General features: G+C 44.9%; 1 protein-coding gene across 1 annotated transcript in view; it reads right to left on the bottom strand.

Moving 5' to 3' along the window:
* The window catches only part of SCN8A (sodium voltage-gated channel alpha subunit 8), a 104,393-nt gene extending 96,108 nt beyond the window's left edge, over positions 1 to 8,285 (bottom strand). Inside the window, exon 1 of the mRNA XM_067463927.1 lies at positions 8,187 to 8,285. The gene's annotated coding sequence lies outside the window, so the exon portion shown is untranslated. The remainder of the gene's footprint in view (positions 1 to 8,186) is intronic.
* Between the last annotated feature and the right edge of the window lie 7,581 nt (positions 8,286 to 15,866).

Below are 15,866 nucleotides of genomic sequence, written 5' to 3' on the forward strand. Positions count from 1 at the left end.
AACTGGCTGGGATTACTGGGAGTTGTAGGCCAAAATACCTGGGGACCCACAGGTTGAGAACCACTGCCATAAAGAGTGAAGCTGGGTGCTTCCTTGAGACACTGACTTGTGACGTTACAACCAGGAACCCAATATCAGTGAAGACAAGAGGCAACACTCCCTTCTCGTTCTACAAGGGCAAATCCTCCCCCCCCCACCCCACGCTCTGCTTGTCTATTAGTGAATCAGCCAAATATTAAAAAACAGCAGAACTCTTCAGTGGCCTCTTTTACCAAAGGAAGCCAAACTCATTCAGAACTGCCCTTGGATATTATCAGTAGTTAGGGAAATGGGGAGTGTGTAACAATTATTTTAGCCTACCATTTGCACAATGTTTATTTGCTGTGCTAAAATTGGGCTGAGCAGACAGGGGAGAGAAACTAGCTGTCACTTAAAGAAAGTCTGAAAATGTGGTTAGAAATAATGTCATCTGAATACTTGCAAATATACCTAGTACCAGTATCATTTCACTATGAGCGGGTTCAGTATTAAGAAGAAGAAGAAATGAAGAAAAAATCCTGTTGTTAACATTCAAATCTAAAACTGATTTGTCTTTACCCAGTGAAGGAAATGTGTTCATGAAATTACCCCTCCAAACACATAGAAAAGCCCATTGCAACTGTACATCCTCATGCATAGCCTTATCTCAGATTATGCTTACAAAATACTTTCTGGATTATAATTTCCAAAATCCCCCACCCAGCATGGCCAATAGAAAGTCAAATAACTTTTCTCCAAAAGGTACCTTTCTCTGTTTTGAAGATTAAAAGGTACCGATTAAGGCAAAAAGAGAAGTTGTCTTAATGTTAAAGACAGTTAAGACTGCTGAAAATACAATTGGAAGCCATTGTCTTCTTTCTTTTTATCTTTCTTTTTTCTATGTCTTTTAATGTTATGTTAAAATATTTGATATTTTTAAAAGTAACTCTCCTGCCTCATATTTAAAGTAATTCTGTCCCATGATCTAATGAATTGTCCTATCACACCTTTGGATAAAGGAATAGGCATCTGTGACTAAGGCCACAGTTATGTGTGACAAGTTGTTCATGACTGGAGCTGGCTTGGGGTTGTAGACCTGGCAAGAAGCCCCATTGATTTCAATGCACCTGACTTCCAAGTAACCAGCTTAAACTTTGCAGATTTACATGTTGAGTACTATTCTGCTTCCCACCCCTGCATGGCCATTATCCACCAGTTCCCAAACTAGTATGATGAGGAGAATGGGAATAAACTCTGTGCCAGATGTCTGGCGGGTGCTGGAGCCAGCAATTCCCTTTTGAGAGCAATCTGAGGAGGGAGGGAAGTTCCTCAATAGAGAAATTCCTTCTGTGTATTTTCAAAATAATTTGGAACCAACATATTTGGATAAAAATAACAGATACGTTACAACGGCAAATACCTGAGCCGATATAAATTCAACCCAGTCAGTACCAGGCAGAGTAATGTATCTGGCACAGATTTCTATTAAAATTGTACTGGTCCCCTAAGACACATTTTTGCTCATATAAATGTCTCTAAAATAAATGCAAGTCACTGTAGCAGTAGTTCTACATACTTCAACTTATATACTAAGTCTGCCATTCCTAAACTGTGTGCCTGGGGACTTGTGATAGGAATGCAGGAGTAATGCAACAAATAAATGAATTAAATTAAAAAGAAGCTTGCTGATTCTTTGTGTGATGCACAAAGAATCAGCCATTCATCTTTCCAACTGAACTCTCTATAGTGTGGATACCCAACTATGGATTCTGGTCTCAATGGTCGTAGATTAAGATCTTCTAGGGAGGTCCTGCTCTCGGCCCCACTGGCCTCACAGGTGCGGCTGGTGGGGACAAGAGACAGGGCCTTCTCAGTGGTGGCCCCACTGCTGTGGAACTCCCTCCCGAGTGAAATTAGGCTGGTCCCCTCACTACTGACCTTTAAGAGACAGCTAAAGACCTGGATGTGGAACCAAGCGTTCAGCCCATCGTAGAAATATTTTAAGGTGAAAGTGAAAGTTGAAAGTGCAATGACCCAGGACTGTTTACAATAACGGCTATGTCTCTCTGTGATAGGTGATGTTATTTTACGTGATGTGTTTAATAATGTTTAATGTTTTATCTAAGCAGGATCCATTTTAATGTTTTATACTGTTTTATCAATGGCATTGAATTGTTGCCAATACTGTGAACCGCTGCGAGTCCCCTTCAGGGTTGAGAAGGGCGGTATATAAGTATCGCAAATAAATAAATAATAAATAAATGGTCTTACGAAAACAGAGGTCTCTTACTTTTACAGTATGTGCTAAACTGCCCTTGGGACTCTCCTGATTTATCACTGCATTTCTGTTGGAAGTAGAAAATTCGTATGCAACTGCCTTGGGTATGGCAGGGCTAAAGAAGAACACTAAACAAACCATCTCATTAATGGGGCTACCATAAGCTGAAGTCAACATGACTGGGCAGGGATGGGGAGCCTGTGGTCCCACAGATGTTGTTGGACATTAAACTCTACACCAGTTACTGCACTGTTATTCTGAGTTTGCTGGTCATGGATTGTGTGCAAATATCAATGCAGAGCACTGGCTTTTCATGACAAAAATTACTCAGCCATTTCTCTGGTTCCTAGATCCCACACAACTCCATAATCATAATGGCTGGAAGCTTGCCTTAAGGAAATGCCACCCAACCACATAACAGTTGAGATTCTCATGACGTTAAATTCTGAGGACAGTTCCATATTCTCAGCACTTTTTTCTTTAATCATGTGGAACTGTTTCATGTAGAGAGAAAGAGAAGGAGGGAGAGAGCGCTATTCTACATCTTCTTGTGCACAGCTTCTGTGAGCTGAATTGTCTCTTATTCCTTGTAGACAATCTTTGAAACATTTGGATAATGTGCGAGGGTGCTTGAAGCTTTTTTTTCGTTTTTACGCTGAATGCTTTTCTTAATTATGTATGTAGCTCAGTATTTCAGAAAGGAGATTGCTGTGAATGAGATTCTCCAACCTCATCCTTTCCTGTCTTGGTGCAGTACTTTTTTTTTCTGCTAACGGGTCACTGATGCAGAGACAAACGATAGGGAAAGCAATTTCTTTCATAAACATGGTAAGGTGTGAGATACCATCTGATCTTGGATAAGGGTCAGCTCTCATTAGTACCTGAATGGGAGACTGTCAACAAATGCTAGGTGCTGAAGGCTGTATTTCAGAGAAGGAAAATGGCAAACCACCTCCGAATATTTCTTGCCTTAAAAAACCCTGGGGTTGCCATAAGATGACAGGTGACTTGAGGGCACATACACACAGACATGAAAAGTGGTCGACTTGACATTCCTAATCATGAACATAGCATTTGACACATTGAGATCATCCCTCGCTGTCCCTTAAACCTAATCCCCTGGACACTCAGTATTGTTGCAGGGAGATATTTGAACCCAATAGCAAAAATAGTAAACTCCCCATAGCACCCCCATTTTAGCTCAAATTCTTGATCTGGAAAGTTTGTTCGTCCCTGAAAATAGATATCAACAAGAATTTTAGTATTTGTCTCTGAGGGCCCTTCCACACAGCCCTATGTCCCAGAATATCAAGGCAGAAAATCCCACAATATCTGCTTTGAACTGGGTTATCTGAGTCCATACAGACACAATGTGCGATTTCCTGCCTTTATGTTCTGGGACATAGGGTTGTGTGGAAGGGTCCTGATTCAGAGGTAAGCAGCTTATGATTTCTCACCACTGCTGGGCTGATGGGACTTGCAGTTCTGCAACATCTGGAGAATCATACATTACTTGCCCACCTCACTTAATACACAGTGTTCCTTGCCAATGGGTTTCTCAAGTTGTAAGCACTATCCATTTACATTATCAACATTTCTCTATATTTCATTAGCATAGGGATATATGTTTCAAAACATGCTCAAAGTAGCCATATTTGCCTGCTTGAGGATTACTAGGCCCAGGTAGATATCTTACCCACAGGTTCTCAACCTGTGGGTCTTCAGGTATTTTGGACTACAACTCCCAGAATTCCCAGCCAGTTTACCAGCTATTAGGATTTCTGGGAGTTGAAGGCCAAAACATCTGGGGACTCTCGGATTGAAAACAACCGTCTTACCCCCTTCTTAACCAGGTGATGTTATAAAGGAGACACAGAACACGGGGTTTAATTACACAGAAGAATCAATGCAATTTGACACAATATTTAACTACCATGACTAAGTGCTATGAAATCATGGGATTTGTAGTTTTACAAGATTCTTAGCCTGCTCTACCAAACAGTGCCAAAGCACATCTCCCAGGATTCCACAGCATTGAGCTATGGCAGTTAAAGTGGTGTCATCCTGCATTAATTCTACAGTATGCACTCCAAGAAAGAAAGCAAGGAAACACTGCTTTCCCCTTCATGGGTCTCTCTGGATGTTATTGTCTACTTCTCCATCCCCAGAATGACCAGTGATCAAGGATGATAGGCAATATGACTCCAGGCATTGAAACTTTGGCAAAATATACCCCATATCAAGGTTAGGAGCATTAACATAAACCTCACACTTTAGCATCAAATTTAGGGCAGTACAGAATAGTAGCAGTAAACTTATTCAATCTTTTGTTTTTATTTTTATAAAAGAAAATGGTCTTTCAGAAGTAATAGAAGGAGGACAGTCTATGACATATGATATCAAGAAAGTCTGTGTTTGCAGGAGAGGGAGGAAATGAGACGGTGCAAGAGAAAAAATCCAATTTAGAAAACCTCCTTATCAGTAACTTTAAATGCAGTTGACTATCATGACATTAAAACACCAACCAAACACATCAAGAGGGCATTAATATTACTAAATGATGTTATTTGCTTGACATTGTCTTGCTATAGCTGTCCAACATTTCCCTGTTTGGAGTGTGTGGAGGTAGAATCACATCTTTCTAACTGCCCTGAGTCCCATTGGAGTGAGAGGGCTTGTAATAATAATAATAATAATCCTAAGATTGGTTTGTGACCTAACTATTTGTTTTATTTTTATCTTATTATTATTTGTATTGTATAAGTATGTACAGCACTAATCCTTATTTGGTTCATTCCATTCAGTTATATGACTTACTCCAATATGAGAATACATAGAACTGCAGCCATGATGTATTAAGATTGACAACAGAGAGACTTTGAAGATCTCCTGCTTCCCGACCATGACATAATTAGTTTGGGATCATATGGATTAATTTACATCTGTGGGACCCTTCTTGGGACAGAAAGCTGACTTTAATGGCAGTCTGGTCCCTTGCATGTACATGATTTTCCCGTGTGTTTCATTTACTTCAATGATTGCTGCGCACATGACAGGAAAGTGCTCAATTATGAATGGGAATCACATGATCAGCTTGTTAAAGTGAGCCTGAAGGCTTCTCTGGTGATGGCAGATTGAAACTCAATGGAAAAAGAAACAATAAACATTGGTGGCCATGTTACAGAAGCATGCTACCTATTAAATTAGCTCAAAGAAATAGAAGTGTGTCCTGAAGCTTGTCCAGTTTCACAAATACAATTTTACAGTGTGGTTTTAGGGTACAATGCAGAGAAATCCAACCACACTTCAATCCCAACAGAAGAAACCCTTCTCTTTCAAAGCTAAACTCTCAACTGCACCAAATCATACTTTCTACTTCCAAGCAATTGAAACTCAGCGCAAATTTGTAATGATGATTAACCACTGGCAAGGTTGTCTTGTGGAAAGGAACCTGATTCATTTGTCTTTCACACAAGGATTTTTTTTAATGCAAATCTGTGAATTTCATCCAGCTACAACCATAGGACACTTCTGAGCTAGCGTTACAAGGAATTTTATGTGGAAGTTATTACTGGAGGCCATCTGTTTTTCTTTAAGTTTTTAAAAAAAAGTATTTCAAGCTCTTCCTCGCTTTCATGGAACAGACTTCAAATTCTGACATAAAGTCAAATTTCTGTATTTCTGCATATCTTCATTAGGATGAAGTTTGAGCTAACCTCTATTCTAGAGGTGGGAACTCTGTCACCTTCAGGTGTTGTTGGATTCCAGTTTCTATCAACTTTAGTCAGCATCACTAATGATGAGAAATGCTCTGAGATGCAGGACAACAAGAGTTGGAGGGCTGCATGATTCCAGCCCTGGCTCTAGCAACTTCTACACCAGGCATGGGCAAACATCAGCCTTCCAGGTGTTTCGGACTTCAACTCCCACAATCCCTAACAGCCTATTGGCTTTTAAGAATTGTGGAAGTTGAAGTCTAAGACACTAGGAGGGCCGAAGTTTGCCCATGCCTGTTCTACATGCAAACACCCACAAGAGAAACTCAAGTGCCTTGTTAACACAGACTTGAACAAGTCGGTTCTTTGGATAGCCTTGCAAATATAAAGTTTTTGCATAAATCCCCTCACACCCTAGTGTGGTTATCTTTGAATAAGAGTCTGTGTTCAAAAGCATCTTGGAGCCTACTTGGAAATGCCTTTAAGGAAGGATGTGAAATACTATGATACACCATTTTATTAAACAAATTAGGCCCAGTTATGTGGTTTGTCTTCATGCTTGGTATTATACATATGTGGTGTAGCAACTTAGAATGCTGTGAGGAGACACTTTATGGTGGAGCCTAAGCCACATGGCAAATCATCATGTAGGATATGGCTCACCACATGGAGCAGTGGCCCCTTGAGATATTTTCAAGTGGTCTCTATGTGTCAGTTGTGTTTGTGTGAGTGTTTATGTGTGTGTGTGTGTATAAGTTCCTTCCATTATCATTATTATTTATATGCATGACAATTTTATATGTGGCACTGCCTGACACTATAATAAATGTGTGAAGTAGGCCATTATGTTTTACTTTTTATTCAAGAAGACATGAGGAGAACTGAGGGCCCTTCCAGATATGCCCCATTTATCCCAGATTTTCTGGCAATTGGGACTTATTTAATCCAATATAAGCAGAAAACCTGGGATCATACCCTGAGGGCCCTTCCACACAGCCCTATATCCCAGAATATCAAGACAGAAAACCCTACAATATTTGCTTTGCACTCAGATAGTGTGGGATTTTCTGCCTTGATATTCTGGAATATAGGGCTGTGTGGAAGGGCCCTGGGATATAGTGACTGTCTAAAAGGGCCCTGAGAAGGGTTTGCTCAAGAAGGCCACCCAAGGGGTCTTTGAATAAGGAGAGTGCTGAACCGCTGGCCAAGTCCCACCCTTTCCCTTCACTGAGGCCCACCAGGTTCCTTGCCACGGCTGTGATGTAATATAACACTCTCAAAACACTTCCCGACACCCTCCTTTGCAGACTCCGCGAAAGGGCACTGGGGTTCTCCTCTTTGATAAAAGCCATTGAAGAAAAAACTGTTTCTGAAGCGGCTTTTCTAAAGCACTTTGACACAATGACAAACAAACCCACGGCGCAGCCACCCTCCTGTCTCACTGCAAATTGCTGGCACTCTTGCCAAAGCAGCAGCAAAAGCCTATGCAGCGAGTGCTAACACACAGGCCCAAAGGAAAGACAACACAACCCACACAGACCAAACCTCTGAAGCAAAAACCGGAGGTGTCACAGCACACAAGCCTCCTCCTTTGGCTCTCTAAGGGAGCTGTCCATTTCAGCACCACGAGCCTGGAAGACTCTTCAATGAGAGGAAACCCTCGTCTTCCTCTCTCTCCCCCCCCCCCCCCTTGCACCACAGAAAGACAGCCGTCCGGGGAAACAAACCGAGATGGTCAGCACCAGTATCGTTATGTTGGAGACCCATTATGGTAGATTGGCCCACCCAGCCTCTTTCCTATAGGTGAGAAGGCAACAAATGCGTGCAAATCATCCTCTCCCGCCCCCGCCTAGGAAAGCCTTTCGGGGGAAGCCGCTACCAAGCGCAGGGACACCGGGGTCACGGGCTGCCAGGGCCCACGAAAAGGCCGCAGTGGGGCCGGAAAACGGGCCGCGACATCCCAGTCCACACTCCAAAGGGAATGCGACAGGCACAAGCTCAACCCCAAGCCGCCATCCCACTCGTGGAATACGGATCACGGTTTTGGGGGGGGGGGGGCGTCTAGATGGAGGTAGATGGAGGACTCTTCCCCGCAGCCTCTCTCTGCCCCGCTCTCGATGCATGTCTTGACATACCCCTCCCCCCCCGCTGGCCCTCGCAAAGAAAGGTGGTACCTTGGTCAGCCGCACCGGGGGTCTCTCCGGCCCTTTCCGAACTTTTTCGGGCGAAGGCGGGGGAGAGGAGGAGAGTCGACGCCACGGGCAGCCCCTTCCTCCTCCCCTCCTGCGCCGCTTCCCCCCTCCAAACTAAGCCCCGCTTCTGAACAAGGCGGGGGGGGGGGGGGGAAGCGTTCAGGAAGGCGATGCGAAGTTACTTCCCTACCTAGCCTCCGGCAAGCGGGAGGGATTGCAGAGAGGCCCCTTTCCCTTCCATCCCCTCCTAAAGATCCAGAGCCAGGAGAGGAGGACTTTGCGGCGGATCGTCTACTGAAACGGGGGAAGGAGGGGGGGGGGGGGGAGGGAAGGCCCTTTTCAGCGGGGCTGAATGATGCTGCCCTGCGCTAACCCCGCTGGGTCTGGTGCAGGCGGAGGAGGAAGAGGAGGAGGAGGAGGAGGAGGAGGGCCCGGAGTCAAGGATGGGGTGCCTTGCCAAGAAAGACAGAGACCTCCTAATGGTGGAGAAGGAAGGGGGTGGCGGTGATGGGAAAGGGGGGGGGGTGAGGGGAGAATATGGCCCACTGCACCAACTACCTCAGCACCCCTGGTTTTGACATTTCTCTCTCTCTCGGCCTGGGCTCCCTTCTCTCCCTCCCTCCCTCCTTCGCTCCCGGCCTGCCTGCAGGACGAGGGAAGAGAGGAGAGGAGTCGGCGCCGGCTCGCCTTCCTTCCCCCAATGCAGAAAAGACGCGCCGGAGGTTGCCGCTGGGATCCGAGGGAGGCGGCGGGGGTGGGGAGAGGGGAAAAGGGGGGGGGGGAAGGGAGAGGAGAGGATGGGCTCTTCCCTCCGCACGAGGAAGAAGCAGCAGTCCCCTAAAAGAGGGGGGGGGGAGGAAGAAAGAGAGGAAGGAAGAGGAGGAAAGATGAGATGGGGAATGGGGAGGGGGGGGGAGGAGAAGATGGGCTCTTCCTTCCGCACGAGGAAGAAGGAGATGGTTGGATTTTCCCTCCGCACGAGGAGGAACCAGAAGCCCCATAAAATTGGGGGGAGGAGGCAGGAAGGAAAAGAGGAGGAAAGATGAGATGGGGAAGGGGGAGGGAAAGTAAATGAGAGAAAAAGTCAGGGAGAGAAAGAAGGAAGTAGTGGGGGGAGGTGACCACGACCACGACGTCTAAGGGACGCTTTTTGGGGGGGGGGGGGGGGCGTCTGAAGGAAGGGTTGGGGGAGGAGGGCCGAGGATGAACGGGAGGGGGAGAGAGGAAGAGAGTCAGTGCAGGAGGGGGAGAAAGGCAAGGAAGGGCAAGGCCGACAGAGCCACGGGGTGGGAGGTCTAGGGGTCCCCAAGAGGGGGGAGGGGGAGAGGGTCTGGGAGGTCCAAGAGGAAGGAGAGAAGGTGAAGGGGAGAGGAGGCCCTCGCTCTGCGGCAAGGGGGTTGGGTGAGAGAGAGAGACAGAGGGGGAGGTTTCCATGGAGGCGGTCGGGGGGCTCCCTTTCCCCCTCCTCGGCGGGACACTTACGGTGGCGGCGGCGGCGGCCGTGGCGGCGCTAGCGCGACTCCCGCAAGGCGTTGCTGGACTGCAGAGGTGGGGAGGCTGCAGGAGGAACTGCGGTTGCCGCCATCTTGGTGCGCTGCCTCCCTCCCCTCCTCCCTCCCTCCCCTCCTCCCCTCTCCTCCTTTCCTCCCCCAGCGCAGCGCGCCCTGCCCTTGCATAATTGATGACTCGCCGCGGAAGAGGAGGCTCGCGGAGCCCCGCCAAAAAGGAGACCGAGCCCAGCCCAGGCAGCGCCGACGGGGCCAAGCCACCCTCCGCCTCCTCCTCCTCCTCCTCCTCGAAGACCCCCGCGCAAAGTTCGACGGAAAAGTTGGGAGGCCCACTCACTTCGGGACGCGCCTTCTCTCTTTTGGAGAGGCCCGAAAAGCCCCTCACGGCCGCGTCCCAGGCGTCCCAGGCCCGCTCCTGGACGGCTTCCCTCCCGCCCACGCCTCGCCCATTTTGGGACCAGGAGGCGGTTGCGGGGGGAGTCTGTCCCGTGAATAGCGAGGGAGAGGCCGCTCGCTCTCTCTCTCTCCCTTTCTCGGTTTCTGTAGCGGAAGGAGGCGCTGGCGGGGCTTGGCTCCCACCTCAGGAGAAAAAGGCGGGATCGCAGCTCAGGCAGGCCTGGGGCCCCAAAGAGCCCCTCTCTGTGATGGACAGCGACGCCGACCAATGGGCAACCTCCCCGCAGGAGGGTGTGGCACAAGGAGTACTTCTTCTACACCAGGCATGGGCAAACTTGGGCCCTCAGGGGGTTTTGGACTTCAACTCCCACAATTCCCAACAGCCTCAGGCCCCTTCCTTTAGGCCCTTCCTTTGGACCCTCAGGGTGTTTTGGACTTCAACTCCCACAATTCCCAACAGCCTCAGGCCCCTTCCTTTAGGCCCTTCCTTTGGGCCCTCAGGGTGTTTTGGACTTCAACTCCCACAATTCCCAACAGCCTCAGGCCCCTTCCTTTAGGCCCTTCCTTTGGGCCCTCAGGGTGTTTTGGACTTCAACTCCCACAATTCCCAACAGCCTCAGGCCCCTTCCTAAAGGAAGGGGCCTGAGGCTGTTGGGAATTGTGGGAGTTGAAGTCCAAAACACCCCGAGGGCCCAAGTTTGCCCCTACCTGTTCTACACCGTGACATGAATACAGTTTGACACTTTTGCTGCCATGGAAACATGGGAGCTTGAGCTTCCTGAGGCACCTGCACTCTTTGGCGGAGAGAGAGGGAGAGAGGCCTAAGACCTTTGCCAGAGGGCAGCTCCAAGGATTCCATAGCATGCAGACCTTATTAGTTAAAGTGGTGTCAAACTGCATTGATTCTATGCTGTGGATGCAGTCAATCGAAAGGTTGACAGTTTGAAGCCCGGGTCGGCATGAGTGCCTGGCCTTTAGCCCAGCTTCTGCCTACCTAGCAGTTCAAATGCAATTATGAGTAGGTAAACAGGTACTGCTTTAAAGTGAGATATTTAAGGCACCCATAAAGAGATGCCAGTAAAATGCCAGCAATTTGATCAAGGAGGAAGTTAACAAACAAAGTTCTTTGGCAGCCCCCTCCCCCATGGCCAGAACTGAGCACAGCCTCCAAGGTGCCAAATATGGGAAAGTCTATATATAGCTCTATCTATGTACAATTTTCTGTCTTGTTAGTGTATAACAGTGTATAATGTTTGCCGGATATGTGTTCTGTGATTTGCTCTGAGAAAGGTGGAATATAAATCTTCTATATAAATAAAAATGTAATGTTTGTGGGATTAACATAACTCAAAAGCCACTGGACAAATTGTCACTAAATTTGGACACAACACACCTATTAGGCCAATGAGTGACCATCACTCATAAAAATACTGAAAAATACAGCAGAAGGGACTTAAAAGCCAAAAATCAAAAATTACATTACAACGCATATGCAAACCCACAGCAACCACACATATACACAAGTATATATATACACACATATACACACACACTACATATACACAGACTGGGCCACAGCAACGTGTGGCAGGGGATGGCATATATATATATATTTATACATGTAATGTTCATTTATGGGATTAATATAACTCAAAAAACCCACTGGACAAATTGACACCAAATTTGGACACAATACACCTATCAGGCCAACAAGTGACCATCACTCATAAGAACACTGAAAAGCACAGCACAAGAGACTTAAAAAGCCCAATAGTAAAAAATACATTACAGCACATGTACAAAACCACATATATAGACATATACACAAATATATATACACACATATATACACACACAAAACACGTATACACATATTGGGCCACAGCAATGCACGGCAGGGGGCGGCTTGTAAAAAATAAATAAAAGATCAGGAGAAGCACACATCCCAGAGCAAGAAAGAGTTGAACAGAGGGGCTTGAAGTCACACCAAGAAACTCATTTGGAAAAAAGAGAAAGAGGCATCTTCTACACTGTAGAGTTCATGTTGTTTGCCCTCATGTTAACTGTCACCGTTCAGTGCTGTGGAATTATGGGAGTTGTAGTTTGGTGAGGCACCAGCACTCTGGCAGAGAAGACTAAAGACATAGTAAAAGTACAACTCCCACAATTCCATAGCATTGAACCATGGTAGTCAAAGTAGGGTCAAATAGCATTGATTCTATGCTACAGATTCACCAAAGTTCAGAAGTGGAATTCAAGTCCATGCTGCTCAAGCCTGCAGTCCTCAATGAGATGCAACTAGATTGCATTAGGCTAGGCTGAGAGAATCCCTCTCCCTGGCGCTTGAATGTCTGTTGAAAATATTTGCTTTTATTTAATTAGCAAAGGACAAAGCCCATAAACTACAGATAAGGCAAGCACCTTTCCAATGAAAAGAGGGGATGATACACACAAAACTGGGAAACTGAATGTTGTGCTTTCTAATGTACCTGTATGCATTACCTAAAAGCAAATAAAGCCCATGCTTCTAGATGTTAGAGCAAGGTGCACATTTGTGCAAAATGCAAGTTGATGCATTTATGCTTTAATGGATTAATTGACAAACTAAGATTAATCGATTAATTGACCCTAGGTTGAAAAGATAATCTAGTCATGACTTTGTATTCTTCTGGACAGACTTATTGGAAACTTGTTCTTCATCATTTGCAAATGGTTAGAAAAAAAGAATACAATGATTAGGAAACCGATGTAGGAATCAGATGCTTAGAGCAGATCCATGTCACTTCAGTTTGTCATGACTTACTTGTCCCACTGAAATCAGTCAATTTCTATTCAGTATGGCTAAGGCTTCATCTATATTGTTGAATGAATGCAGTTCGACATCACTTTAACTGCCATGCCAAGGAGCCCCCGGTGGCACAGTGGGTTAAACCCCTGTGCCAGCAGGACTGAAGACCGACAGGTTGCAGGTTCAAATCTGGGGAGAGCGCGGATGAGCTCCCTCTATCAGCTTCCAGCTCCTCATGCGGGGACATGAGAGAAGCCTCCCACAAGGATGATAAAAAAACCATCAAATCATCCAGGCGTCCCCTGGGCAACGTCCTCGCAGACGGCTAATTCTCTCACACCAGGAGTCACTCCTGACACGACAAAAAATATATAAAATAAATGGCTCATTATCACCTGAATTAATTGTAACATTATTTCCCAACTTATTTGGTGCTAAGGAAATAGACATCCAAGCTCCTTTCATGCTATGTATTTATAACCCTGTGATTCTGCTTTAACTGCTGCAGTTCCATCCCATGGAGTCCCGAGACCTCAGTCCAGAAGCACCAAAAGAGCTCCCTGAATGAGGATTCAAAAGGACCCTGACCTGCAAATCCCAGGATACCACAGGATGTTGCCATGGTAGCTAAAGGGGAATGGCAGTGCTGTAACTGTGTAGAGTGAAATGAGCACTGGAGTTATTTTATTAAATACAGAAAGCAGTTTCTAATGTGCATTTGTTAGAATGTCACATCTGGTGAATGCTCAACTTTGGTTTCTCTCTCTCTCTGTGGAAAGAAGATTGGGAAGGGCAGTACATGGGCATATGATGAGAAAGTTTTGCCATTGCTCTCAGTATCTTTTGCTCCCAACTGTTCCAGCTGAATTTATACTGGTAAGTAATATTTTTGGTCTTCATCTTAAAAGAAGAATAAAAACCAGTGTAATGTACAAGTTTGATTGTTCGTCTAGGGAGTTTGTTAGGTGAGATTGTATTATCGTAACCATAATGTTCTTAAAGTAAACAGAAATGTACCAGTATTGAAACATTCACTTTCACACTGCCGTTTCACCAGTGCTTTGGTGCTTCCTTGTTGACTATGACTCCTGTTACTGGTGTTCCACATAATGTTGATTTTTTCCCCTTTCTTTCTGTGTAAGGTCCTCTCGATCACATGCATCCTTTAAAAAGTACTTCACCATAACTGTGCAACCTCACAGAGCAGGAAGAGGAATAATCTCCACTGAAGTCATGTGAATACCTTCAATAACTGTGACAAGAGAAGTCATAGCACAAGGATTCAGTTGCGCCACAGTGGCATTATTTGGGCTATTGACACTTTGAGTGTGAGTGTAGAAATATGACTAATAATAATAATAATAATAATAGTAATAACAATAAGAACAACAACATTTTATTTATTATCTACCTCGCTTTTTGGCTTGAGGTGAGGCACAACATAGTCAAACGCATCTATAAAATCACATATTAAAACGTAGATAAAAAGCAACCATAAAAATATATAATAATAATAATAATAATAATAATAATAATAATCTTTATTTATATCCTGCCACCATCTCCCTGAAGGGACTCAGGGCGACTTACCAGGGTACACATATAACATACAACAGGTTAAAATGGTGCAAAAGTACAAAACAAATTACATAAAATTATAGCAACAACCCCGTCAACACATGTAGCATAAAATCAAAATAATACAATTTTAGAACAACAGTAGATAAAACTAATGGCCACCAATTCACAAGGTGCCAAATGTCAGCTTCATATGGGCTGATTCAGCCTACTCAAGGCCAAAGGCCTGTCTGAACATCCATGTTTTCAGATTGCAATGGAAGGATTGAAGGGTAGGGGCTAATCTAATATATTTTGGGAGGGTATTCCAGAGCTGGGGGGCCACCTCAGAGAAGACCTTCTCTCGTCCCCACCAACTGCTCTTGAGATGGTGGTGGGACTGAGAAAAGGGCTTCTCCTGTCAGTCTCAGAGCCTGCACCAGTTCGTAGAAACATACACAAAATACCTGAGACTTTATGACACAATAAACATAGAATGTGATTCAAAAGTCAGACTTAAAGCTAACTGGATAGGCCTGCTGAAAGAGAGAGGTGTTACATAGGAAAGGTAACTAAATGAAAACAAAGCCCTCATGGGAGAGCACCAACGTCATTTGATAAGTTCCTTTGGGAACCTGGAATCATCATGTTGCAGTTGTGTTTTGGCAGCCTTGTGTGATAAAGTCCCAGGAGACCAGGTTTCAAATCCTTGCTTGGCTGCACTGACTGACCTTTGATAAGTCACACTCTCTCACCTGCACAGGAAGGCAATGACAGACGCGGAGGTCTGAGGCACACCATTTTTTAAAATAAGCATGACAACTGGGCAACAGAATTGATCCAGTAATACAATAAGGTGGGCAGGTAACCCAAATTTGATTTTTGACTACCTTTAGTTTCAGATTGGACAAATGATAAGAATAACTCACCATTATAATGTGGATGCCTGAACAAAAATAGAATGTGAAAACTTAAATATGCAGCAGATAGCAATTAGGGAAATTTAAGCATGGACACGTCATCAGTCTAATATGAAATTCTTTTCCAAATAACACTCTCAGAATATGCAATAAATGGAGGCATCAACGTCTATTGACACCCTCACTATTGATCCCAAGTATGCATCATCCTTTATTTTATCATGAAGGCAGATTTAACTTATTAAATTTGGGAATAAACAAGTGTGTATAGGCTATTAGATTTCTATACCAAAGCTGGGCATAAATCCGGCAAGCAAATCCAACATCAATTAGCTGCAAAGAAACTGATTCTGATCCAAATACACCAGGTGCTCCACTTTATCTTCAAAGCAGATATGAACAATTGTGTGATGTCTGTTATGCAAATATGAAATATTGGTACAAAGCTCCTAGCAAACATTAAAGGTTTAGTGTCAAAAATCTATAATCTATT

Source organism: Anolis sagrei, chromosome 2, assembly GCF_037176765.1.
Source record: "Anolis sagrei isolate rAnoSag1 chromosome 2, rAnoSag1.mat, whole genome shotgun sequence".
Classification (NCBI taxonomy): domain Eukaryota; kingdom Metazoa; phylum Chordata; class Lepidosauria; order Squamata; family Dactyloidae; genus Anolis; species Anolis sagrei.